A 26,027-nucleotide genomic window follows, 5' to 3' on the forward strand; every position below is an offset into this window, starting at 1 on the left:
TCTGGAGTAGATATGTCAAATACATATATCACTTCATAGAAATGATCTTGAAACAGTATATTCTCTCAGATTCTGTGGTTCTCTCAACCCCACTAAAAATGCAGAGAAACCCATGTGCCCCTCTGGATTTCAAGTAATGTGTGTTCAATAGAGAAATCCTATAGTCTTTTGTCATCTTATATTTTCCTTCAGGATGCAATCTTGAGCACATTTACAGTTAAATCACATTTATCCCTCCCAACTACAGTGGACCCATTGAATTTGTGGGAACGTAACTCAAAATATATGTATGTTCCATGGATTCAATGAGTCTACTCTAGAATAACAAATAATTATACATAGGCCCATTTGACACTGCACCATTACAGCAGTTTGATACCAGTTAACTTTCATGACTGCATTCTATGGAAACCTGGAGTTTATAGGTTTTGTTAGGCACTAGAGATCTCTGACAAAGAGTTCTAAACACCTCATGAAACTACAAATTCCAATGTTCTTTATGATGCAGTCATTGCAGCTAAAATGATATCAAACTGTTATAATTGTGCAAAAGGTGCCTTAGCTTTTACTATGTAACAGGTCAAATTTTTCTCAATTAGAATTCTGAGTAAACAGACTTAAGACTGCACTGTTAGTGTTATAAGATATTTTTTATAAAAAAAAAGGTTGAAGTTTAGTTTCTGCCAAATTACTACTTCAATACAATTAGCTTTACCATTACAGTGAGCTTTCCATAGCCATGGAATGTTTATCCGTGGATGCAACCATTCATGACATGAAAATATTTTTTAAAAAAACATAGATTCCAAAAAGCAAAGCTTGATTTTGCCATGTTATATAAGGGACACCATTTTACTACTCCATTATTTATAATGAGACCTGAACAGCCACAGATTTTGGTATCCATGGGTTCTGGAACCAACCCCCAGTGGATAACAAGAACCATCTGTATTTAAGCTGAAAATGTACTGGTATTGATGATCATTCAATGAATTTTCATCCTGAGTCATCTTTGGATACACCAGTTAACTGTTGTAGTTCATCTTACATGAAAGCTCAGTCAACAACTTCATTCTGTAGTTTTTTATAGCCTCACCTTTCCCCTTTGAATTTCCCCTTCCTTCCTGACAACTAAGTATACTCACATCTTAATCTGTTTGATTGTAACTGCTCCTTCCAAGTGTAGTATGTTACTCTATGTATCATTATTATTAGGAAGTCAAACATAACTTTCTTTGAGTAATACATAGTGAAGCAAATGCTGAGTAATTTTACTGAATCAAAACTTGTTTCCCCACACGTATTAATAATGGAGGACTAGGATTATTCCAACTGCGTTAAACATTAATACGTGGGTTTGCTTCATTCCCAAGCTCTTCGTAATATCACTCAGTAGGATGCTTTAGATGTCACTTCATCTTCTCGTGTTTCTGGACAAGACATTAGAAGAAGAAATCCACATTTTGATTGTTTGTCCCTTTACCCTTTTCCTCACACCACACTATTTTGATAGGAAATGGCAAACAGATGCCCCTGTGACCCTTTGTTCCCCAGAGGTGACCAATCAAAGTCCAACATGTGGTCGCCTCATCTGAGCAGGAGCCAAACCTGTTCTCTTTAATTGGCTGTGCAGTCCCCTACAGCTGCAACATATTAGTGACAAATTCTCTTCAAATGAAGCTACTTTTGTTTGTTTTTTTAAAATTTTTTATCATGCCTGGAGAAGTGTGCATGCCCATGCATGTATGTGAACATGCACTCTCTCCCTCTCTCACACACACACATACACATAAAGAAAAGTAAGCAAATAAAATGCTGTTCACTAGTAGGCAGTAATATAAGGTTTAATTCACATACATCTGAATTGGGTAATATAGGAGCTTGCAGGGTGGAAAAAGGAAAGCAAAAGCCCATGAATCATTACAATGGTTTGCTGCAATCTTTAATGGTGGAATTCATGAATCATCCCTTCTGTTTGTTCAGGTCACTAGAGCTAAATTCCAGCCCTCAACTCCAGGACCTCTTGATCCATAGCTGGGAAGAAGTGAGACTCTTGTAGTTCCTGCATGGCCAAAGCTATCAAAAGAGCAGATGTTGACAAGTTACTTTTTTGCCCCCATCTACACTCTCCAGACACTCCCAGCCAATGAAGACATAGCCAAACTAACTGGGGAATTCTGGGAACTGAAGACCAAAAAAGTAACTTTTTCAACGTTTGCAAACAGATGCGTCCCATGAAGAGAATTTATATTTATTAGCAGAAAATTTATGAAGCATCGGAGATGGATCTGATTAGGTTAAGAGCAGCTCCCCCACACATTCTTTTTTTAAATAAAGTATAGCATTGTGTTCAATGTAGATTCTGATCTGGTTTCTATCTTACCAGCAGCATGTCCTAAACAAAGAATTATCTCTTTCAGAATGTTATATATTATAATCTGATGACTTTTTTTTATCTCTTGATGACTATTTGATACTTACAGTGAGGACTAACTTCGATTTATAGGCCATGGTTTGTTTTAGGGGTTCAGCTATGGAACTTCATTGCCCCACATAAGAATTCCGCATCCCATGATACAGTTTCCTTTTAGTTTCTAAATTTGTGGTAATGCAGTAACTTGAAACTTCAGTTGGATATTTAGAAAGAGCTTGGGCATCGAAAGAAAAGGGAAAAGGTATTAAAGGAATGTGAACAATGCAAATGTAAGAGTTCTATGTATTAATAATTTCAGTGCCTTACCCTGTGCAGGTCTACAAGTTTGGGGACTGAAGGAAATTAATTTGTGGGTGCAGAATTCTTGTTTGGGGGACAATATCTTTACCCACCAGAAGCTATAACCCTGCTTTGTGAAGGAGCATGGGAACCTATGAGTTTTGCACATTTAGCCTGTCTCAACATCGCTGGATACCCTGTAAGCTGAAGACCTTTAGGGGTGCATCTACATCAGTGATCACCCATCTGTCTGTCTGTCTATCTATCTATCTATCTATCTATCTATCTATCTATCTATCTATCTATCATCTATCTATCTATCACGTCTTTTCCCTTTGGGTGACAATCCTGGCACACACAGTCCAACACATATTTCTTGATAATAAGTCTACTGTTCTACTGTATATTCGAAACAACCAATCTCAGTTGCTGCTCCCTTTACCATGTGGTTACCCTGGAAGTAGCAACCAAGTAGCTGGCTGAGAAGTGATTGAGGACAGCCTTGTGACAGAGGTGTCACTAGGAGGTATGGGGGGTGCAGGCCACACCGGGTGACACCATAAGTAGGCTGACACCACAACTACCACCCTAGCAATGCCACTGTTGCTCCCTACATGTCTTCTTTTTTGGAAGACATGTAGCATTAACATAGTTTGTAAGATAGAGGAGCTCAGAAGAAGAGAAGGTGAGGCCAGATAACGTGGCAAATGGGGCTTCTCCCTTCTCTGCCCACTGAGCTTCAAATACTCTCTGGGAGAAGGTCAGAACTTCAGCAAATTTCCTCCATTCTCCTGGTGTGGCCCAGCCCCATCCATGAGAGAGGGACAAAAAGGTAGGAGAAACAGGATATGAGTGAGTGTGAGGAAGGCTGCTGTCTGAAATTGACACAAGAGCCTCCGGCAAATCAAATCAAATCAAAGCAAAAGACTGTTGTTAGAATGGGAGACAGCAGCCGCTAGCTTCAGGAATGGAGTGTAGGAGGAATCCAGGGATTCTTCCTCCTCAGTTCCCAAAGCAGAAGGCTGTTTGCATCAGTTCTGCTTCATGCTTTGGGAGCTGGAGGCTGATGTTTCCCATTGACACACCAGACCATTACTTTGGCAATAGGAGAAAGAATCCCTAGATTTCTCCTGCACCCAACTCCTGAAGCTGAAGACTACTGTCTCCCCTTCTATCAGCAGGTTTCTGTTCCAAGAATAAAGAGGAGGAAGAATCCCTGGATTCCTCCTGCACTCCTAGAAGTGTGTAAATGGGAGACAGAAATAATGCAGTTTGACACCTCTTTAACTGCCATGGCTCCATCCTACAGAATCCTGGGATTTGTAGTTTGGTGAAGAACCAGCATTTTTTGGCAGAGAAGCTGAAAAATATTGTAAAACTACAAATCCGCAATTTCCATATGATGGAGCTACAGCACTTAAAGTAGTACCTATCTGCACAATTGTTTTACAGTGTCGATGCACCCTAGGTCAATCATACAACACATATGCATTTAACATTTGTGTGCGAACCAGGATGAATGCATGTTGGGCAAGGAAGAGTGTCTGTTATAATCTCATTGCCCAATCAGTTGTTTCAAATCATCAGCAAGGCTAATGTGCTGTCTACACAGAAAAATAAATGATGACAAATTAAACACTACAAAAATGCAAAATATATCTTTGACAGATATTCCTATACTGGTTTGCACAAAAAACCAAAATAAAAACAAAACATGACTACGTCTTTGAAGATTAGGTGAGGAAGGTGACACTGCTTTTTGTTGGCTTTTTTTGTTTGTTTGTTTGTTTGCTATTTGTGCAAACCAGTAAAGGAATATGTATCAAAGAGATATTTTGTACTTTGCTACAACTGTGGTTTGGTGGATATCTATCAAAGAGAAATCAAGCCACGACCATATGTTGTAATGGGTAGCCAGGACCAAATAAATCTACTATCTTGCCACTGTAGTATTTGTGTAAAACTACATTAGTTACTCTAGAAACAATTGGCACTTGATTTAAACTGAAACATATTTCAGTAACTTCAAACATCAATACTTAGAGTAAAAAGGAACTTCCATTTTATTAAGGAAAATGCAGACATTATACATGAGAAAATATTGAAAGTTGCAGCTGAAATTCTAAACAGATTTATATTCCTGGTAAGTTCCCTAGAGCCACTTTAAAAAGATTAGAGCAATTCCTTCTGAGCTACAAATTCTGTGCAGTTATCAGTGCCTTGCAAGATCAAACATATGTGTCCTGTTCCCAAACAGTTACAGTATAATGAAAGAGTCTTACCTGAAATGGATTGTACTCACAAATGTTCTGAAGATGAGAGCCCAAACTTGACCTTAGATCAGTGAACTCATATGTGAGCTGGCTCAAAGAAGATTTCAAATATAGGAACAATGCTAAAGACAAAAAGAGAGGTACAACTGAAAATAGGAAAAAGGGGGAAGCCCTTTGAAGGAAGTAAAATACCAAATTTAGTTTGGAGTGAGTCTTTTATTACCACCAAATTAATCATGGGGAAAACACTGCAAAAGTGCTTGATGCCTCCTGGAGAGAGAGGGGTCATTTCAGAAGCATTTCAGTACCCCCTCTCAGGAAAATAGCAGTGTATTGCAGGGTTCCACAATCCCCTGAGGTCCATTGGAACCCCTAATCTATCATAAGGTCCTGTTCCTGTTTCAAGGTATCACATTTGCTTTGCTGAAGAGGTAACTACGGAAAAGGAAACTATGGTAAGGATTGGCGCTCTAGTTTTAGGAAGGGGGGAAATGCAAAAATCACATTCCTTTAGAAATTTTGGGACTCTGCCTTGGTATAAATAGGCATTAAACTATCTCTCTACCCATTTGGCAGTCCTACTCTGAGTTAGATTGGGCAAGGATTAGGAAATACTGCTAAATTAGAGCCATGCTCAGTGGGAATATAGCACACATTTGAAGGTGACACCAGGTTGTTTTGTTAGAAAGGTATTTCCCCTGTACAACAACCTAGCTATGAAAAATGACCTCACAGCCTCGACTGGGATCTTACAAGGGCCTATATTGAAATAAACACTATCCACACTACCATAACAATTGTTTTGCTTCTTTTCAGCCTCATTGCTGGCAGCATCCATCCAAAATGCTAATCCTTTTGCTAGGACAGCTGCTGAGTCACTGCATCATGGAAGCAGAAGTGGCTTGTTGGCAGTCATATCAGGCCATTCCCTCAATTCTGCTTCTATGGATATCAGAGGGATGGCAAGATGAGTCCCTAACAGCAGATGATCTTCACAATAGTGAAAAGCACCAAAAAATGAAATCACTCTGTTTTGGGTTTTAACAAGCCAAGTCACATACTGGCATGAATTAGTTCTGTGCTGGATAAAGAATGCAACCACTAACATTTCTCTCAGACAACTGCTTTTACAAAATAAAAATAAATTTATGTTTTCTCATTCACAGGGATAATGTACATTTAGTATAAACAAACAAACAAACAAGCTTCATTTATATACCACTTCATACCGCCTAAGCAGTGTCTAAGCTGTTTACAACTGTAAGCTAATTTGCCTCCAACAATCTGGGTACTCATTTTAGCGACCTTGGAAGGATGCAAGCCTGAGTCAAGCTTGAGCCCTTTTGCTGGTCTTGAACTCGCAACCTTGTGGTTTTGAATGAGTGGCTGCAGTATAGGCATTTAACCACTGCACCACCAGTGTATACTCTTCAACTTATGGATTAAATCGTTATTAAAAAGGGCCCTTTTAAAAATAATTAGGAGAATGCTTCCATGATAAAAACGGAAGCATTCTCCTTTAAAAGTGCCATCTGTGATCCCACCAGGAGGCTCCTGTCACAGATTGGTGACTTTGGGGTGACGGGAGCAGAGTGGAAGGTAAGGGGTCTGACAAACTCCATAGATGAACAAAACAACAGGTAATGAGGGTGAGGATCGGCAGGATTGTGTGTGTGCATGTATGTGTGTTCAAGTCACCTGTCGACCTATGACTTTAATAGGGTTTTCTTAAGCAAGGAATACTCAGAGGTGATTTTTGCAAGTTTCTACCTCTGTAATATACCCCACAGCACCTGTTATTCATTGATGGTCTCCAGTCCGAGTACTAACCAGGGCTGACCCTGCTTAGTTGCCAAGATCAGAAAGGATCTGGTGTCTTAAGGTATTTTATCACTGCCAAATTACAAAAATAGTAAGAGGTATCATCTAACAGCCATCCAGGCCCTAGATCCATTTGTACGATGAACTCCTTCTGTCAATGATCTACCCATTAGTATCTCACATGTAATAACTATGCCATTAGAAAGACACAGTGAACAAAAATCACAGAAGAAGCTTAATTAGGAGGGGTTTAGTTCTTCAAAGGTTTCTTCTACCTAGTTTCTCCTCCTGTAGTTTCTCCTTAGTTTTTTTTTTTTTTTTTAAGAAAATGAAATGGAAAACACATGAAAGTGCATGGCTGATTCAAGGTTACCTTTAGTAACTTTCATGTCATGCAATTAAAGAATGTGAATTGCTGTAGATGAAACAACAAATCTTCATCACCATTGAAAAGGCAGAAGGAAAGATGGTTTCTGATTACATATTGCATACATGGAAATTATTATTGATTTATGTTCAACATGAACTCAAATGAGAACCAAAGCCCAGGTCACTGTACTATGTGTGTTCTTCATAATACATATTGACATAGAAAGGAGAAACTAAGATTTAAGCTCTTTTTTGGCCTTTCCCTGAAAACCTTGGGTCAGGCTTTTGCAATCTAAAATTTGCCACTGTTTGGGCTAAATGAAGTGTTCCTTCCACTTCTAATCATGATATACAACATGGTTTGGTCTGGGGCTATTTCCTCTCTGTCAGACTTTCATCCGCCATTAGATTTGGATGCCATGTGCATTGGCAGATTGATTTCTTGACATTCTGTCACTGCCATTTCTCCCTGTATGATGGCTGATCTGATTGGAAAAAGAAATTTGCCTTGGTGAAAAGCATGTGTTCCATTTCCTGCTCTTAGTTGTCGTGAGCTTGGTAGGGTTCCCCCCCCCCACACACACACACAGTTCTGTAGAGCTCTGCTTCCAGCACACCCTCACCTCCTTGCTACAGAGTGGCTAGAAAGAAAAAGAGGGGGAAAGGGAGTTGCAAAAATACAAGGAAGAACCTTGCAAGAATAAATAAAGACAGGAATTAAACTTTGTCCTTAATCTTTTGCCTCTTTTTTTCCAAATGATGCAGAATAGATTGGCTCCATTTTAACACATTTCAGCACCAGGGGTGACCAATGCAGTACAACCCAAGCATTCAATGCTGTGATCATCTTAAGCAGTGTGATAAATATAACTGCAGCTGCTACTTAACAATATATAGGGATATGGAGACTTTCACAGTCCCTACATAACTCTAAGATTAGGGGCTACATAGGGATTATGAATACGTAACAGTGACAAGTGCATAACTCTAGCTCGGGGGTTCCCAACCTTTTTGACTCATGAAGCCCTTATTTTTATGGCAGAGCACCTAAAAGGCCTCCCTATGTCTTACAAGTTAATGGTGTTTATGTTGATGCAAACGTGAGTATGCAGAGTAAACTTGGAAGCTTGTGTGAAGATAAACAACTGCAAGCTGCTGGAGCATGCCAGGGAAACAGCTGCTAGATGAAAGCACACCAAAGCCTGACTTATCTCCGAAGAGGCACTTTGTTTATTTGTTGCAAAGACACACGCGAGAACAATTACCAACACCACCCACCAACTACAAACCCCAACACACTGTACAAACGGACATCTGGGCTTATATATACATTTGCCATGCGGCCACCTTGTCCAGCCCTTTCCTGTAAAAGTTCCTGTGCATCTGGGAATACCTTCCCCCTTGCAAAGATGACACAGTATATTTACACATTGCTACATGGCACACACTGGTGGCGCAGTGGGTAAATGCCTGTACTGCAGCCATTCACTCGAAACCACAAGGTTGAGAGTTCAAGACCAGCAAAAGGGCCCAAGCTCGACTCAGGCTTGCATCCTTCCGAGGTCGCTAAAATGAGTACCCAGACTGTTGGGGGCAAATTAGCTTACTTGCTAATTAGCTTACTTGCTGTTCACCGCTATGATCTTTGGAATAGCGGTATATAAATAAAACAAATTAAATTAATTAAATTGGACATCACCTGCTGGTTTGAGTTCCAGCTGCAGCCAATTCCAGGCTTCTGCAAAGTGAATAACTATTTCCAATATGTTACATGTGAACATTTTCATACACTCTATACTTTAACAGTTTAGGGGTATATGTAAGAATATATTCTTATTCTTTAATTTCATTCCATTTTTATTTCTTTCAGTTTTCTGGAGTGGCTGTGGAGCACCTGGGAAGTTTACGTGGAGCTCTAAGGGCTCCTTGGAGCCCAGGTTGGGAATCCCTACTCTAGATGATGATGATCATGATGAGGATTTATATTCCACCTTTCTTTCAAAATGGGATCTATGACAGTTACACATTCATAACTTCCATAGAGGATTCTGGCTGACATTCATAAAATTTCAACACATGCATGCTTGTATGTAAGCATGGTTTGCATAGTGGGCAGTGTCTAACCAATAAGAGGTACAGATATGTACTTGGGTGTAAGTACAAATGTATTTGGTCAAGTTTATATTAAAATAGTAATGTATAGGCTTGTAGCCTAAAGCTAGTCTCTTGTACATGCTTACTTGAGAGTCTGAACAGTTATGGAAATTATTGTCTGGTGGCTGTGTGGCGTCTGTGTTAGCAGGATGGTGAATCTGCTCAAATTTTTAGTCCAAACTTTAAAGGACCTGTTCAAGGTGCTGCATCTATTTTGGGGGTCAAGGTTCATCATGTTGGATAAAACTCCAACTAAAACAGAGATTGTACTCACTGACATAGATGCAATGAGCCATCACTGAGCATTGAGCTGTATGTAATCCAGACTTTTATTATTATAGCATTAAAATATTATTTCTTTCCTCTTACAGGAAATTATTCCATTTTTACAGACAAAAAACTGAGGGTGACCTATCCAAGAATAACATATCATTACAGAGCTGTTATGTGTCTGCATCTGTACTGCAGAGTTTGACACCACTTTAACTGTCATGGTGGCTCCATTTTACAAAGTTCTGGGATTATATCTTAATGAAGTGTGTGTTGGTGAAGAATTCTCTGCTAAAGAGTCCTACTGCACTACCTTGACTTACAGCACTAAGGCTGCAGCTACACCAGTGATTCCCAAACATTGGTTCTCCAGATATTTTGGAGCACAGATCCTAGAATTCCTGACTGTTGGCCAAGCTTACTTAGGTATCTGGGAGTTGAAGTCCAAAACACCCAGAGGATCAAAGTTTGGGAACCACTGATCTACACTGCAGGATTAATGCAGTTTGACACTATCTTGACTATAATGATGCCATTCTATGGAATCCTGGGATTTGTAGTTTTGCTAGATATTTAACCTCTGTCAAAGAACTCTGGTGCCACATCAAACTACAAATCCTAGGGTTCCATAGCATGGAGCCATGACAGTAAAAGTAATGCCAACCTGCATTAATTCAGCAGTGTGGTAGCAGCCTCAAGCTCTTTAGCAAGTATTCTATCTCTCTCCCCAAATGACAAATCTCATTTTTTTCTGTAGGATAGTGTGATGGCTGTTAAAGTGGTATCAAACTGTTATAAATGTAGAGTGTGGATGCATTCCAAGAATTGTGGCACCCTGCCTGCTATGATCACAGTAGTTTTCTGTGCCACTAATGTTGTCACAGCCATGGGAATATACTATGGCTTTACAATATTTATGTTTCTACTATGTGGTGACTTATATTAACATACATCCAAGATCAGTTACAAAGGAAACATAGGAAAATTAAAAACAGCAAGAACAACCATTCATTCTGAAGATTTACTAGCCTGCCTGACTGATAATTCATGTTAAAAAAATGGGGGGGGGGGGTGCCCTTCTGTCCTAAAATAGTCTGGTATGCCAAAAACATGACACAACAATCCTCCACAGCACCTAAGGGGCATTTGGGAAGAGCAAAATAATTTTAATTTCAGGGGGAGGGTGGGAGGAGATGTAGCTCCCCAGGTTGCCCTGGAGGGTTGTGGTCCCCTAGCCTCCAACCATTTCTAACCTTCATGGAAAAGCTGTCAAGCTTTGGCCATCTCCAGAGGCATTCCTAATATTTTTGAGGTGCACAGGTGGCTTTAGTAGAAAGATTCAGTCTCCAATGTCCAGATTCTACTGGCAGAAGCACTTCCATGAGTTGGGTGTTCCCTGTTGGATCCTAACCAAAAGGTCATGAGATATCTTGAAGACAAATATCTTCACTCAATCAATTTTATTTACGGTCTTTGACCAAAGCATCTCAAAAATATATTAACATTAACCAGTAAAAGCAAACTTACAAATATACCAATATAAAGATAAATATATTTATTGGCACAAACACCTTTCTGCACTCAATCTATATTTGTCAAAGTGAACTGTATATGTGAAGAGTTATGTTAACATGTTAAACTTGTGAGTTTTCCACCTGCTGCCACTGAGGGATATATATATATATAATTTCATAAACATCTGGGAGGCTTAAAAATGTTTCAAGAGGTAAGCAAGTTTTTAAGAGCCCCTGTCTCCCTCGTGAAGCATTCTCCAGCTTGCACTCTTGCTGATCAAAGCTGTTAGGTTAGTGGACATGAGAGTATTGAATAGTAATAACAACAGCAAGTACATTTCTATACTGCTTTTCAGTGAACTAGCATTCCCTAAGCGTTTTACAATGTGTAAGCCAATTACTCCCAACAAGCTGGGTAACCATTTTAGCAACCTATGGAAGGAGGAAGGCTGAGGGGATTTTGGAGCCCCTGGGATCAAACTCACAACCTTGTGGCTGCAGTACAGACATTCAACGACTGCACCACCAGGGCTCCTTAGGATTGAAGGCATATGTCACCTTGTCTCTCACCAGGAACCACATCCGACAAACTTATCTTATCGAGTGTATTTACCTGACCCTGAAGGCTAGGGACAGTCTAGGGATTCTGTTGGTGTATCGGCCACCCCGTGTGCTAACGGACTCCCTTAACGAGCTGACACAGTTGGTTGCGGAGCTGATGTTGGAGACGCCCAGGCTGCTAGTCCTGGGCGACTTCAACATCCACTTCGCGGCCAACTACGTTCCATCCGGTGCGGCTCAGGAATTCATGGATACCATGGCGGCCATGGGCCTCTCCCAGCTGATTATGGGTCCAACGCATTTTGCGGGTAATACACTGGATTTGGTTTTTTGCACGGATGCGGAAAATCCGTGGGCGGAAATAACTAATATTTTCCCCCTGCCATGGACGGATCATTTCCTTGTGGAGGCAAAATTAAAGCCTTCTACCCAGATCCCCCCGGGGGTGGTGGACCTATTAGAATGGTCCACCCTCGAAGGCTGATGGAACCTGAGAGGTTCCAGGAAGGCTTAGAGGGCCTCACGGTTGGAAATGACGGCGACTCTGTTGATGCCCTGACTGGTATCTGGAATACCGGTCTCTCTAGGGCTATACACAGCATCGCTCCCAAGCGTCCTCTCAGGCCCGCTTCCAAACGTAAGCCCTGGTATACGGAAGACTTCCGGGCAAGGAAGCGGGTCCTGTGACGGCTAGAGCACCGCTGGCGGAAACACCTTCACTTAGCCGACAAGGCTCTCCTAGACCGCCTTTTGGAGGACTACAGAGAGGCGATACGAGCAGCTAAGAACTCGTTCTATGGTGCTCGTGTCGTGTCCGCGGAGTCGCGTCCAACAGAGTTGTTCAGGGTAGTCAGGGAGCTAACTCAGCTCCCTCCTGCCCTGAACCAGATCCTTGAACCTTCAAAGGCCTGCTGTGACCAATTTAATAACTTCTTCGCGGATAAAACCTCTTGGATAAGCGAAGGTCTTAACGCCGGCATTAGGGCAGAACCTAGGGTAGAGGCATCCAGAGCCTCCATGGACTCTATTAAACTGGATCAGTTTGAGTTGGTTAGTACCGATGATGTGGACAAGATCATTGGAAGCGTTCGGAAGACAACCTGCTCCCTCGATCCCTGTCCCTCATGGCTAGCAGCTCAGGGGAGACCGGTTGTAACCTCGTTGTTACATTATAAATACATCTTTGAGGGACAGGCAATTTCCATCCAGCTTGAAATTGGCCACTGTAAAAACGCTGTTAAAAAAGCCCTCCCTCAACCCCCTGATGCATAATAATTATCGGCCAGTATCGCTATTGCCATTTTTGGGGAAGGTGATCGAGAAGGCGGTTGCAATCCAGCTTCGATCGATCTTGGATGAAACGGATTATCTGGACCCATTTCAAACTGGCTTTCAGGCGGGTTGAGGGGTTGAGACGGCCATGGTCGCCTTGGTCGATGATCTCCGTCTGGGCATCGACAGGGGAAGCGTGTCCCTGTTGGTGCTCTTGGACATCTCAGCGGCTTTCGATACCATAGACCATGCTTCTGGAGCGCCTGGCAGAGGTGGGAATCAGGGGCACTGCGCTCCAGTGGTTCCAGTCCTACCTCTCTGGGAGGTTCCAGATGGTGCAGCTGGGAGACGTGTGCTCCGATAAGAGGGCCCTCACAACTGGGGTCCCTCAAGGAGCCATTCTGTCTCCCATGCTTTTCAACATTTACATGAAACCGCTGAGAGAGATCATCCGGAGACATGGGGTGCGGGGTTATCAGTACGCTGATGACACCCAAATAGTCTTCTCTATGTCTCCGACTGATGCAGTGACTGAGGATGGCATCTCTCCTCTCGTTGCCTGTCTGGAGTCGGTAATGGGCTGGATGAGGGAAAACCGACTCAGCCTGAATCCAGGGAAAACGGAGGTACTTGTGATAGGTTCCCCTGGTCCAGGAATGGCGGTGGTTCCACCTGTCCTGAACGGGATCACGCTTCCTGTGAAGGACTCCGTGCGCAGTCTGGGGGTGTTCCTTGACTCGTCGCTTCACCTTACATCTCAGGTGGATGCGACGGTCAGGAGCACCTGTTATCAGCTTCAGCTTATTCGCCAGCTGCGCCCATACCTGGGCCAGAGGGACCTTGAAACAGTAGTACATGCTCTGGTAACCTCTCGATTGGATTTCTGCAATGCACTCTACATGGAGCAACCCTTGTACCATACCCGGAAGCTACAGATGGTACAGAACATGGCAGCCAGACTGGTCACTGGTACATCCAGGGCCAGTCATATTACACCTGTACTTAAAGATCTGCACTGGCTGCCTATTCGCTTCCGGGCGCAATACAAGGTGTTGGTTATAACCTATAAAGCTCTACATGGCTTGGGCCCAGGATACCTTGAGGACTGCCTCTCCCCATACAATCCGCCCCGCACACTCAGAACTTCTGGGCAGCAGCTACTGAGGGTACCTGGGGCAAGACTAGCCTCCACAGCAAGGAGGACATTCACCATCTCGGCCCCGACCCTCTGGAACACGCTGCTCATAGAGCTTCGCTCGGCTACCTCCCTAGCCCAGTTCAGGAAGGACTTAAAAACCTTCCTGTTTAAGCGAGCATTCCCCGATACAAGTTCTAGTTAGGCCCCCCCCCCCCCCGATGGCCAATGATGAGCTGGATAGTATGTGATTTTAATGTATATTTTAATATGTTTTTATTGCCTTTGTATATTGTATCTGTTATTATTATGTTGTACACCGCCCTGATTGGAAGAAGGGCGGTATATAAATAAAGCATTTATTATTATTATTATATGGCAGGTGGGCCTTATTGATAGTGGCTTTCATTTTGAGGAACTTTATTCCTATTGGTGTCCACCAGATTCCATCACTGCAGACACTGAAGCAGGTTTACATTAGCCATTGCCTGAGATAAGGCTTATTAGACCCTATTGTATATATGTTGTCATCTGGTTCTAGTTGTTACTTTTGGTTTTTATTGTTGTTTGTTTTATGGTTTCACCCTGGACTGTATTGCATTTTGTTGTTCTAAACATGTTGTATGTTTTCTTGAGAGGGTTTAGCTTAAAAGCTTAAAATTGATTAAATAAAATATTAAATTTACAGATCTCTACCCATTGTTCTTCTTACTTTCAAGCAGACACATTAGAAGCACTTTCTGTTGTTTTGCCTCCTGACATATGGCATAACTTATCTTACATATGAAATATGCAAGTAAAACAGGGAAGCACAACCAAGGAGCTGAATTTCAGTTTAGCAACCATATTTTTAATTAAAAGATCATGGCCTGATTGATATGAATACACTGGACATTTGCTTTGGCTGTTTAATGGGCTTCAGTCTGTGATCATGTCATGAAAGTCAGATTTGAGCAAAATGAAAAAAGGAATTGTTATGCTGTGAGTATAATCCTAATTAAAATAATCCTATTTGGATTTGAGATTTTGAGAATGAGCAACACAATAATAAGGGATTCTGTTCTGCTAAGCTTATATTGTTTGAGATTTCTTTTACTTTTTTGAAGTTATTTTGAAGTGTTACTTGAAAATATATTTGTAGATAATCACAGAATCATAGAGTTGAAAGAGACCACAAGGGCTATCCAGTTTAACCCTCTGCAATGCAGGAATACACTATCAAAGTATCCCTGACAGATAGCCACCTAGACTCTTTTTAAAGACCTCCAAAGAAGGAGACTCCATGAGTCTCCAAGAAAGTGTGCCCCACTGTCGAACAGCTCTTACTGTCAGGAAGTTCCTCCTAATGTTTAGGTGGAATCTTTTTCTGTAGTTTGCATCCATTGCTCCAATTCCTAAATGTAATCAAAGTAAGACTAGTGGTGTAGTCCTCAGCTAGAGCTCACAGGAATAAAGTTCTACGACTTTCTCAGTAGCAAAGTACCAATACATGACTATAAGCTATCTCTATTGTGACACAGTCAGCCTTCTGTATCCACGGATTCAAACATCCACAGTTTGAAAGTGTGTGTGTGTGTGTGTGTGTGTGTGTGTGTGTGTGTATTCCAAAAAGCAAACTTTGATTTTACCATTTTAAATAAGGGATTCCATTTTACTATGCTACTGTATTTAGTGGGACTTCACCATACATGGATTTTGGGATGGGGGATGCTGAAACCAAACCCTGGCAAATACCAATGGCCCACTGTACAAAGTGTTTTGGTATGGATTGGAACTTAAACAAGCAAAACTCATAGCCCTTACAAATGACCTGCTCCTGGTAGAAATGAAAACTGCTTTAAAATTGTATATAAATCAAAGCATCCACCTGGATTTTTGGACTCTCCTCATAAGCATTGATGAAGACTGTCACAAAGAGGGCTCTAATTTCAAAATTTATCAATACCACTAATATACTGAGGTCCTTCTAGCAATGATGATGAGAAGTGAAAATCCTGAATACTAGTTGATCAGTACCATCTACCAAATAGAGTAGACCAACTCTGATTAATCTCATTATATGGGGCCAGAGTAGACAAGCATGGAAGAGTGGCCTAAGTCTGCTCCAGGTGGAAGTGGGTTAGAACCCCACTGACTACACAAACTGCTCCCAAGGCAGGCTGTGCACACAGAGTCTGACTGGCACAGCAGACCAGGATGGTCAGGAGTTGGTTTATCCCAGTTCCTTTTTGCTCTAATCTTAAGGACAGGAATACAGGTTTGGTGCACTTTGAAGGCATGTGTCATCTAAATGCCATGGCTCCAAAACAGCTAGAAGCTGCTTCATTTTGACTGTCAGTTTCACTCCATGATCTACCTATCATCTATCTAGCCTATTGATTCAATGGGTCTGTTTTAGTTGGCACCAGGGATGTAATCCTTCACTAATTTTCCTCTTGAATACAAAAGGATCCAGAATAAAACAGCTATATTTTGATTTCTTCTTGAAGGTAGAAAGACATACATTTAGCAAATTTCATCCCTCTGTGAGAGTCTGTGCAAACTGCAATTTTCAAAGATTATTCAGGATTTATTCTGTGCAACATTTACATTGATTTTTTTTGGGGGGGTTGTTTTGTTTTGTTTTTGTCAAAAAATACTATTTTCTGCATGGAATCAGCCTTTTCTAGACAGAAAATAATATTTTCTGGCTCATATGGGAGGAGACAATACTTCAGATATTTTGGCTGCAAGTCATTTAGGACACTGTAGATCAACAACAACACCTTATACTAAATTGAAAGCAAACTGGAAGCCAATGTAGTTCTTACAGGACCAGTGTTATATGGTCTCTGTAATGCACATCTGACATCAGTGTGGCTGCAGCAATTTGCACTAGCTGCAGCATCAGAACACTTTTCAAGGGCAGCCCACATACACAGAGTGCATTATAGCAGTCTAACTGGGAGGTAACTAAGGCATGCCAATATGTATAGAAAAGATTACCCATGGAATGTTTAAATAGTTGTAGTTGTAGTTGTGTGTCTTCAAGTCCTTGTCGACTTATGGCAACCCTAAGATGAACCTATCATGGGATTTTTCTGGCAATAGTTGTCATTGCCTTCCCCTGAGGCTGAGAGCATGTAACTTGCCCAGATTCACTCAGTGGGTTTTATGGCTGAGCAGGGAATCAAACCCCAGATTTCAGAGCTGTAGTTCAACACTCAAACCACTACTCTTCACTGTCTTGTCTACTGAGATTAATGTATGGGAAAACAGGCATGGGTTACATGCATACAATCCTGTTCTTAAAAAGGTGCCAGAGAAGACTGAGTTGAATACTGCCTGCCTACTTCCTCGACACAGGGCAGTGTGGTAAAATCCATCAGAGACAGATACAAACCTCATGTAATCTGTGCCTGCTTTCCCGTGTGATAATCTCCTAAATCTACCAAGGAGTTTATCACACTACCTCCATTCTCAATGTGATTGCATTAATGAAGGATGTGCATACATGCCAGTTTGGGAGTACTCCCTACAGCAAATCTCTTCATTAGCACAACTGGGCTCTTTATGGCCTCTTGTTCTCTCTTCTCCCATTGTCTTTAACCCTACCTCCTTGTCTTACCCAGAGTGCCTTACATTTGTGTGTAATGGTTGTTGTTGTTTTAAGAATAATTCCAGAGTTAAATGAATGCATTTTTTTTAAGAAAGAGAAAAACAAAACAAAAGAAAAGAAAGGCTGTTCTGGAATAGTAAAGGGGAGGAAGGAAAGGAGGCACCATGTGATTGTGTAATCCCAAAACTGCTGCTGGAGTATTTTACTACACCTGAAGACTAACACTATATCAGAGCTATTGTTGCTGTATATGCATGATTCAAGGACAAGGCAGCAATAAAAGTGAGATGTACTGAACAATTTGTATGAAATTTTAAAATCCACATGTGATAAAGTCCTAAATTACATCCCAGATATTGTGATCTATGGTGCTTTATAGAGCTCCCAAGAAGGGCACTCTACTGGCACCCATGTTTGCTGCAACAGGGAACCGCAGCGGACAAACCGCACGATTCCCTGGCGCAGCAAAAAGAACCCGCAAAAAGCAGGTTCTTTTTCTAGTGTGGTTATGACGCCGCAAGGCACCAATGGTGCACTTGCAGTGTCATTACCACACTGCGACGTGCGGACGCTAAGCGTCTGCGACGTCAAAATGGCGGCGCCCATGTGTATAGGGCACCGCCATTTTGACATACCCAGTACGTTCTAGGGGTGAGGCCTGATTGGATGCTGTGTCCTCGGCCAACCCCTAGAATGTACTGGGGGCGTGGCAAAGGCCCATGTAGAACAGGCCTACGTTGATGACATATATACTTCACTGTCCTCACTGTGATATGTTCAAGTCTTTTATTCCAAATCTCAAGTCAAGTCTCAAGTCTCTACTTTAAATTCTCACATTGAGTCTCAAGTCCTTGCAAGATACTTTCGAGTCTCAAGTTGAATCTCAAGCCTGGGAGCCAACTTTTAACAAATAACAAAGGAGACATAGTGTGCATCTCAAAGGAGGAACAGCAAGCACATTAAGCAATGGTTTTGAGGTGGGGTTTGAGGTCTGTTTGGCAGTTTGACCCTGCTGCTCATCAGACGAGCCTTCTAAAGCTTTTGATAAACTTTAGAAAGTTCCTTCCACCTCAAGCCCAATGTCTAACCCATTTGATGTTCCCCTCCAAGAAACACGTCCATGCTCTGGGGATGGGGCTTGCCTACTGCTCAAAGTGGTTACTAAAAATATACAAATGGTGAGTCAAGACAAGTCAGTGCATCATTTATTCCTGAGTCAAGTGCAAGTCAAGTAACTGTAGATTATCACACTCCTGTATAAGCAATGGCCTTTTATTCCATCCCTGCCAGATCTTACCACACTGCCCAGTGGCTGGGCAGTACACAGCCCATATGCAACCTGGGCTTGTCCCATAACTTTTCAAGAACAGGTTCTTGAAAAGCTACAGGACAAGCCTGGATTGCACATGGGCTGCCTACTGCCCAGCCACTGGGCAGTGAGGTAAGATCTGGTGGGGATGGGTTAAACACATGTCTATCCCATCAGAGATATCAGCATGCGATAATCTCCAATGAAGCAACTTGAGTTTGACTTGAGTCCAAGTCAATTGACTTGAGTCTACATCACTGGGCCTCACCCACCTAACTGATTTTTGAGTCCAATAAATTAATTCTGCTAAAAGAACTGAGAACCAAGTTGGCAGAGACCGAGCTGACAATTGGATCAATCCATAATCATCTTTTGCCACATGGATTCCAGTGGCAGGCCAGCTCATGAAAGAAAGAATATGAAGAAGCATTCTACACTAAGAGCAAAACTGGCGCCTTCCTCAGACTTTCTAAGCATCATTACTTGGAGGGGTAATTCATCCATGCAGCAGATAATCCTAGTCATTTATGGTATTCAGTTAAAAAGAAGAAATCATTACCTTTTATGCATACATCTCCTCCTCCACCCCCCAGGAATTACCATCCCAGTTTGGACAAAAAATCAGTTTAAGTATGTTAATGATAATGCATGTTATGTTAACTGGGGAGGTCAATGTGAAACAAAATGTCTTGCTCCTAGTGGTTAAAGAAGGTTAATCATGGGAATTTTTCAAAAAGTGGGGGGAAAAAGTTAGTGGATTTAATTCTAATCTATGGAGACCCAATCTGCAACTTCTGGAACCGCTCATATATTGAATGATTAGCACATAGCCAAGTACTTCTCAACAATTTATTAGCGCTCCTGGCAGATCTCCTAACTTTGTGTTATTGGTCTACTGAACAGTACTGGCCAGCTATCAGCATATTGACTCTCCCAGTGGAACATCTCCTGCATTGCTTTTTTTCACTTTTCTAAACTCAGTCCTGAAAGAAATTATGCTTGCCTTTGGTTCTCGATAACAGCCTCCAAGGACTGGATATGCAATTTTCTACTAAAGTTATTGGGCATCTTATAACTTCAACAGTTATTTCTTATATTAGTAACCAAAGAAAAATAAACTTTTGACTGAGACTGTTAGTCTCAATTTAAAGAAAGCACTTTTTTGGAACAATTTTCCACATTAAATAACATTTTAAATTAGCTTTACAGCAGGTGCAGATTAAGACCTCCATCACTTTAGAGACACAGTATCTAGGAACAGATCTTAAAAGCCTGCAACACATTTATGGCATTTGAATTACCCACTGACATACTGTGAGCATAATGCAATTTCACAATTTGCAAAAGACATCTGTGAATTTCAAAAAGTATATGAAAGAGTTTATAAATGGCAATTGATGCTTAGAACCTGATTCAATTGTTGTAGATGTATGACATAAATTGGAATCTAGGAATGCCTGTTGCTTGAAACAGGGTTGACAAAACAGGACTATTGATGGATATGGGTTATATTTCTAAATGCAATATGTTAGGCCCAAATGAGAAAAGGGTTCAGTAGATCCTCAAACTTCCAGTTTATATCTTTGAACTAAAAGGTACCGAGGTGCCTCCAATTGGATTGTACCTGCTCACTATAAAAATACTAATTTAATTCTGTTCCCCATACTATTTTTCCCACTCTAAGGCTCCATCCACACTGGAGAAATTATCCAGGTTGACACTACTTTAATTGCCATGGGTCAATGCTATGGAATTCTGGGAATTTTAGTTTTGTGAGATATTTAGCCTTCCCTATGAATTCCATAACACTGAGCCATGGCAGTTAAAGTGGTGTCAACCTGGGTTGAATGCAGTTTGAATGCAGCCCTTGTCTATGTTTTGCAGACATTTGATAGTTAATGCTTACAGTTAATTGGGTTCATCCATTCTACACAGTAAACATGCTGGAGTAGCTGTGTTGGCTATTTAAAAAACAACAATTCATCAGTGATACCTTTATTGACCAACCAAAATGCACAATATACTTGTCCCTGTTGAGATGCAAATGGACTTTAAATTTCCTGGACTTTGAAAATCTCCCTATTGCTACATAGCCAGAAGGAGGAGGAGCTTTGATCTGGATTTCCTGCATGGCAGGGGGTTGGACTGGATGGCCCATGCGGTCTCTTCCAACTCTATGATTCTATGATTCTATGAAAAGATATCCTCTCCATCATAACATCTTTACTAAGGACTGAAACAACACACAGGAATCTGACTAACATCTCCAAATGCTTTTCCCCCTCCTGTTTGGTTTGTAACATCTTGCCTTATGAAGACGCCCATGGAGCTTGGAAAACTTGGAACAAGTACAATGTAGCCTCACCTTACGCGGGGGATCTGTTCCAGACTCTCTGCGTAAGGCAAATTCAGTGTAAGCACAAGCTCCATTCTATTGAATGGGGATTGTGCTTGTGGCAGTGTGGGGCATGCATGCCACTGGTGTGCCCCCATTCATTTAATTGCAGCGCAGCTTCTGCATAAAGTGCAAGCCGTGTATGGTGCACCCACATATGGAGCGGACACACTGTATACTGTGCATTTTGGTTGACCAGTAAAGGTATCACTGATAAATTTTTGTTTGTATTCTACACAGTGCTTTTGTAATACATTAATTATGCCTTACATTGTTTGTATATAATTTGAAGTTCATGTCTTTGTATGTATCCATGTTTAGGATACATGCTTAGTAGCCTTGTGATTTAGTTTATCAATTTCTTTCTATGATTATATTTTTTGTACAGTGCACCCTTGTTTTACGCAGGGATCCATTCCGGACCCCCCCCCCCCCACATAAAGCAAAAAGCACATATGCTCAAGCCCCATTACAAGTAATGGGGCTCATGCTTGTGGAGGTGCATGGTGGCAGCAGGTGCACGCCATTGTTTGTTGCAGCACGTGGCAGTGGAAGAAGCAGCATATAATGCACCTATGTATGATGCAGGTGCCCTGTAATTCTGTTGATTCAAACTATACATTTTGTAGTTGTGTATTTATATGTATTTTGGTTTGGTTTGATCCTAAATGCTGACTTTTGGGGAGAGTCATAACCACCACTGACCAATGCAAACAGATTATTAATCTTAAAATTAAAACAATCAGCCCACCTAAAAATTCCACCTAAAATGAATTCCACTTTGAACTGACTACAGAAAGTAGCTTAGACAAAAGATGAAATCCTATTCAATGCCAATGGAGTTTAAAGTTCCAGTGGTGTACTTTCCCAGATTGACTGAAGCACCAACAAAACTGCAGAGACCTTCTAGGCCATTCCAATCCCCTCGGGTACCTTCAAAACTAGCCACTTAGAGCATTATGATTTCACTTTAACAGGTATATCATTCCAGTAGGATCCTAATTTAAGATTCTGTTAACCACTATACATTGGAATACCTTGTACTTGTCTAACAACCACTTTAGAAAGTGTTTGAAGAGGGCTATTGTTTCTCAACTAGCTAAGCACTTAATACCTTCAATTGCATGTTTTTCTCCTTAAAAGACATTAAAATACAGCTTCTTTCAACAGCAGGTGAATGCTGCAGGCATCTTTAAAAGGGAAGCCCTCTGTGATCAACATGTTTAAGGTTTTTTAGAGGTACTCACAATATCACTTCCTCTGTGTGACAAGGATGTTGTAAAATGCTCTAATTACTCTTTATAATAATGCTAGCACCTCTGCACCACATAAAAGAGGACATTTAATTTGTAAAAGACAGCTCTGGCAGTCTTGATTTTTACCTTTAATTAGATCTTAACAGCCTCTTTTCTGAGACTGCCAAGTAGCCAACCATTAATTTGGCAGTAAACCCACATATGTAGCCTTGCTAACAGGTACAAGTTACATTGGCAAGCTTTTTCCTCCCCTAAAAAAAGTTTTAATTTTGAGAATGGGTTTTTAATATATGCCGTTTCATGGATTATTTCACCTCCTAATGAGGTAGAAAGAAATATTAAATCTAATATTTTAAATGACAGACAAATGAATAAGTAAAGATACAAAGGAAGGACTTTTCTGTTTGTTTTCCTTGAAGTGATACCAAGAAATGCATACATCCTGGACATGATTCTATGATCTTTGGATATTATATTAGTGTAATAAGCATGCACAGCAGGACATGGTACCTATCTATGAAATTAACTTTTGAAATAAATTGAAGGGCACAATGAAAAAACACTGAGTTAGAATCCCCAAAGGAAAAATAAATAACCTTGAATGTGAAAATCTTCTTTGTCATAACACTGGGTTTTATCATTCATGATTGAAAGGCTAGTCTACTGCACACCAGGGAAGCTGTAAAAATTCACAAGGTTTTACTTTTGAATCAAACGTTGTTGTTTAACTATGTTTCCATTGCCACTCACCATACTGCCTAGTTTTTAATCTAACTATTTATTTAAGATATTTCTATATTTCCTCCTATTCCACAAGTGCTCACAGGCTTGTGGACAAAGAACAGTACACTCAAATGGGGGTGGGGATCAGTGCTTCATGTAGTGGGGAAATAACAAATATTCAAAAGTTGTAAATTTCAGAATCAGTACTACAATGCATCACATATATTTTATTTACTTAATGGCGTAGGGGTTAGAATCCTGGCCCTCTGTTCAAATCCCTACTCAGCCATGAAGCTTTACCAGGAAGTCTTGCTCCAGTTATCTCTCTTATGCTAACCTACCCAAGAGGACTGTTGTGAGAAAACAAAATGGAGGAAGATCCATAGACTTTGAGATTCTAGAAAAGAAGTCATCCAGACAGAAGAGGTAGAATAGAAATGTAATAAATGAATATGGCACCATTACTTCAAGAATATCATAAGGTGTGTGGGTTTCATCTATCTTTGTTTTTTCACATGATAGGCAATGTTGACAGATGTGACTGATCCAAGAACACCCAGTGTGATTCATGATTGAAGAAGCATTTGGATAGGATTTTCCCAGTCACTCTTTACTGCATTATATCTCGATACCTGTTAAAGTGTCAAAGCTTTCTTTGTTGGTAGGGGCACTGGGAAGGCAGCAATTGCATCCATTGCTTAATGGGGAATGTGAATGTTAGGGAAACATTCCAAATTGTTTTGCCACCTCTTGCTTTTAGAATAGTAACAATCATGTTTCTTATCAAGTAGCTCTAATCTAGTATGAGATAGCAACATCCAGTAATGGATAACATGATCTTATATTATTTAAGTTATGCTTACCACTAAGGAGCTGTGTGAGACACTATTATGTTTATTTTTTACTGTTTATTTTGAGAATATGTATCCACTGAGCTTTGCTTCTTTACCATGAATACTGATCTTACTTCCCAGATGTATATGGTGTACTAACAAATTTTGAAATGTGGGTGCTCATTATAACTGTCCCCACAACAACAGGATGAAAGAAAGTTTGAAAATTAGGCCAGCTGTATAGATCCAGATCAACAAATCTTTTCTAACTGTTTTTATTTTAATGAGGGACTTCTCTTCCAGGGACATGACTTTTGTAAAGCTAACTGGTATTAACATTCAATTGAAGACCAAAGGGATAGCTCACAGGACAAAATTTCTGCTTACCTTCATACTTGCTTGTCCCAAATGACATTTTCAAAGAACTCAATCTGATTTTCTGTTTCACTGTGATGCTGTTACATTCATCATTTGGTTCCTTGTCTATTACCATCATAAGAAATTGGCCAATGAGCAAAACAAAAGAGGTATTATATCAACTTTTCTGTCTTTTTTTCAGTGCCCTACCATTCCCTCCCCTGGCCTTGCCTGGACTGGAATTAATTAAGTAGTATCATGCTCATTATTATTCTATTTTTTTTCCTTTCACATATTAATCACTCAAGAAGAAGAAGAAGAAGAAGAATTTAAACATTTCTACCACCTTACTAGTCCTAAAAGTCAAGAGAAGGGTGGGAAGCATTTGTAAAAATAATTGAAGAAAACCACAGTCATCTAATCTATCAGACTAAATTAAAAATTTAGAAGCTTTATAATAATCTCCTATTTGCTTTAAGTCAAAAGAATGAGGGAAAAGTGATTATATTTGAACTAAAATACAACAATAGGGCAAAATGTGTGAGCTGGTAGTCAGAACCGTCATAATCAAAATGAAGAAGAAAAAGGATTTTAAATCTAGGAGCAAAACATAATTCATTTACAATTGTTGTTTTTGTGTGCCTTCAAATAACTTCCAATTTAGGGCAACTCTAAAGTGAATCTATCACAGGGTTTTCTTTGCAAGATTTGTTCAGAGGAGGTTTGTCACTGTCCTCCCTTGAGGCTGAGAGCATGTGACTTGCCCAAGATCACCCAGTGGGTTTTATGGCCAAGCTAGAATTTGAATCTTGATCTTCAGAGTTGTAGTCCAATACTGAAACCATTATGTCACCGGCTATCTGTCTATATGGAAGAAGTAGTCAATCTAAAAGATGGTCCTAATTCTTGTAAAAAGAAAGTGTGTGTGTGGGTGAGAGAGAGATGACTAGAGGAGCCTTTCTAGCTATAAAAGACCAACATGGGGGGATACAGACCAACAGTTTCTGCCGGCCTCTGTGTGCAGTAGGGCTAAAGAATGGCTGAACGTTCACACACGCCCAGCCCTTCCTCCTCCGCCAGGGTGCCATCTTGGTGTGCACCTGTTTACATGGGATGTGCCATGATGATGTTTCTTGTGCGCAGCATGCAAACGGTGCTGTGCACAAGGGGCCTCATAAGGCTGCACCGTGGCCCTTATGGCACCTTTTCTAGGGTGCAAATAGGAGCCATGTTTTGCAGCTTCTATTTGAACCAGGTTGGGGGCATGGCTTGGGGCTGCTGCATCCCTAACCCAGCGCTTCCAGGGGTGGCACAGAGCCGCCCCTGAACATGCTGTCTGTCAAGCCCCATAATTCATAAGCAAGGGCAAATGGTAGCTTCCATTTCACTATCATGATGCATCCAAACTGATATTTAGTTTAAACTTTAAGGGCATTTTGCAAAGTGCCAAAGCCTATCTTCACAAGAGGTCCAG

General features: G+C 40.8%; 1 long non-coding RNA gene across 1 annotated transcript; it reads right to left on the reverse strand.

The window, feature by feature from the left end:
* Window positions 1-1,896: 1,896 nt before the first annotated feature.
* On the reverse strand, window positions 1,897-24,670 carry LOC149318213 (uncharacterized). Its single transcript, XR_016279807.1, has 3 exons — window positions 24,584-24,670; window positions 4,996-5,108; window positions 1,897-2,076 (listed from the first exon to the last, which is right to left on the reverse strand). It is a non-coding gene; the product is annotated as an uncharacterized LOC149318213 (long non-coding RNA).
* Window positions 24,671-26,027: the final 1,357 nt, after the last annotated feature.

Source organism: Sceloporus occidentalis, unplaced genomic scaffold (genome assembly GCF_023333645.1).
Source record: "Sceloporus occidentalis isolate IW3139 unplaced genomic scaffold, rSceOcc1.0.p SCAF_2, whole genome shotgun sequence".
Classification (NCBI taxonomy): Eukaryota; Metazoa; Chordata; class Lepidosauria; order Squamata; family Phrynosomatidae; genus Sceloporus; species Sceloporus occidentalis.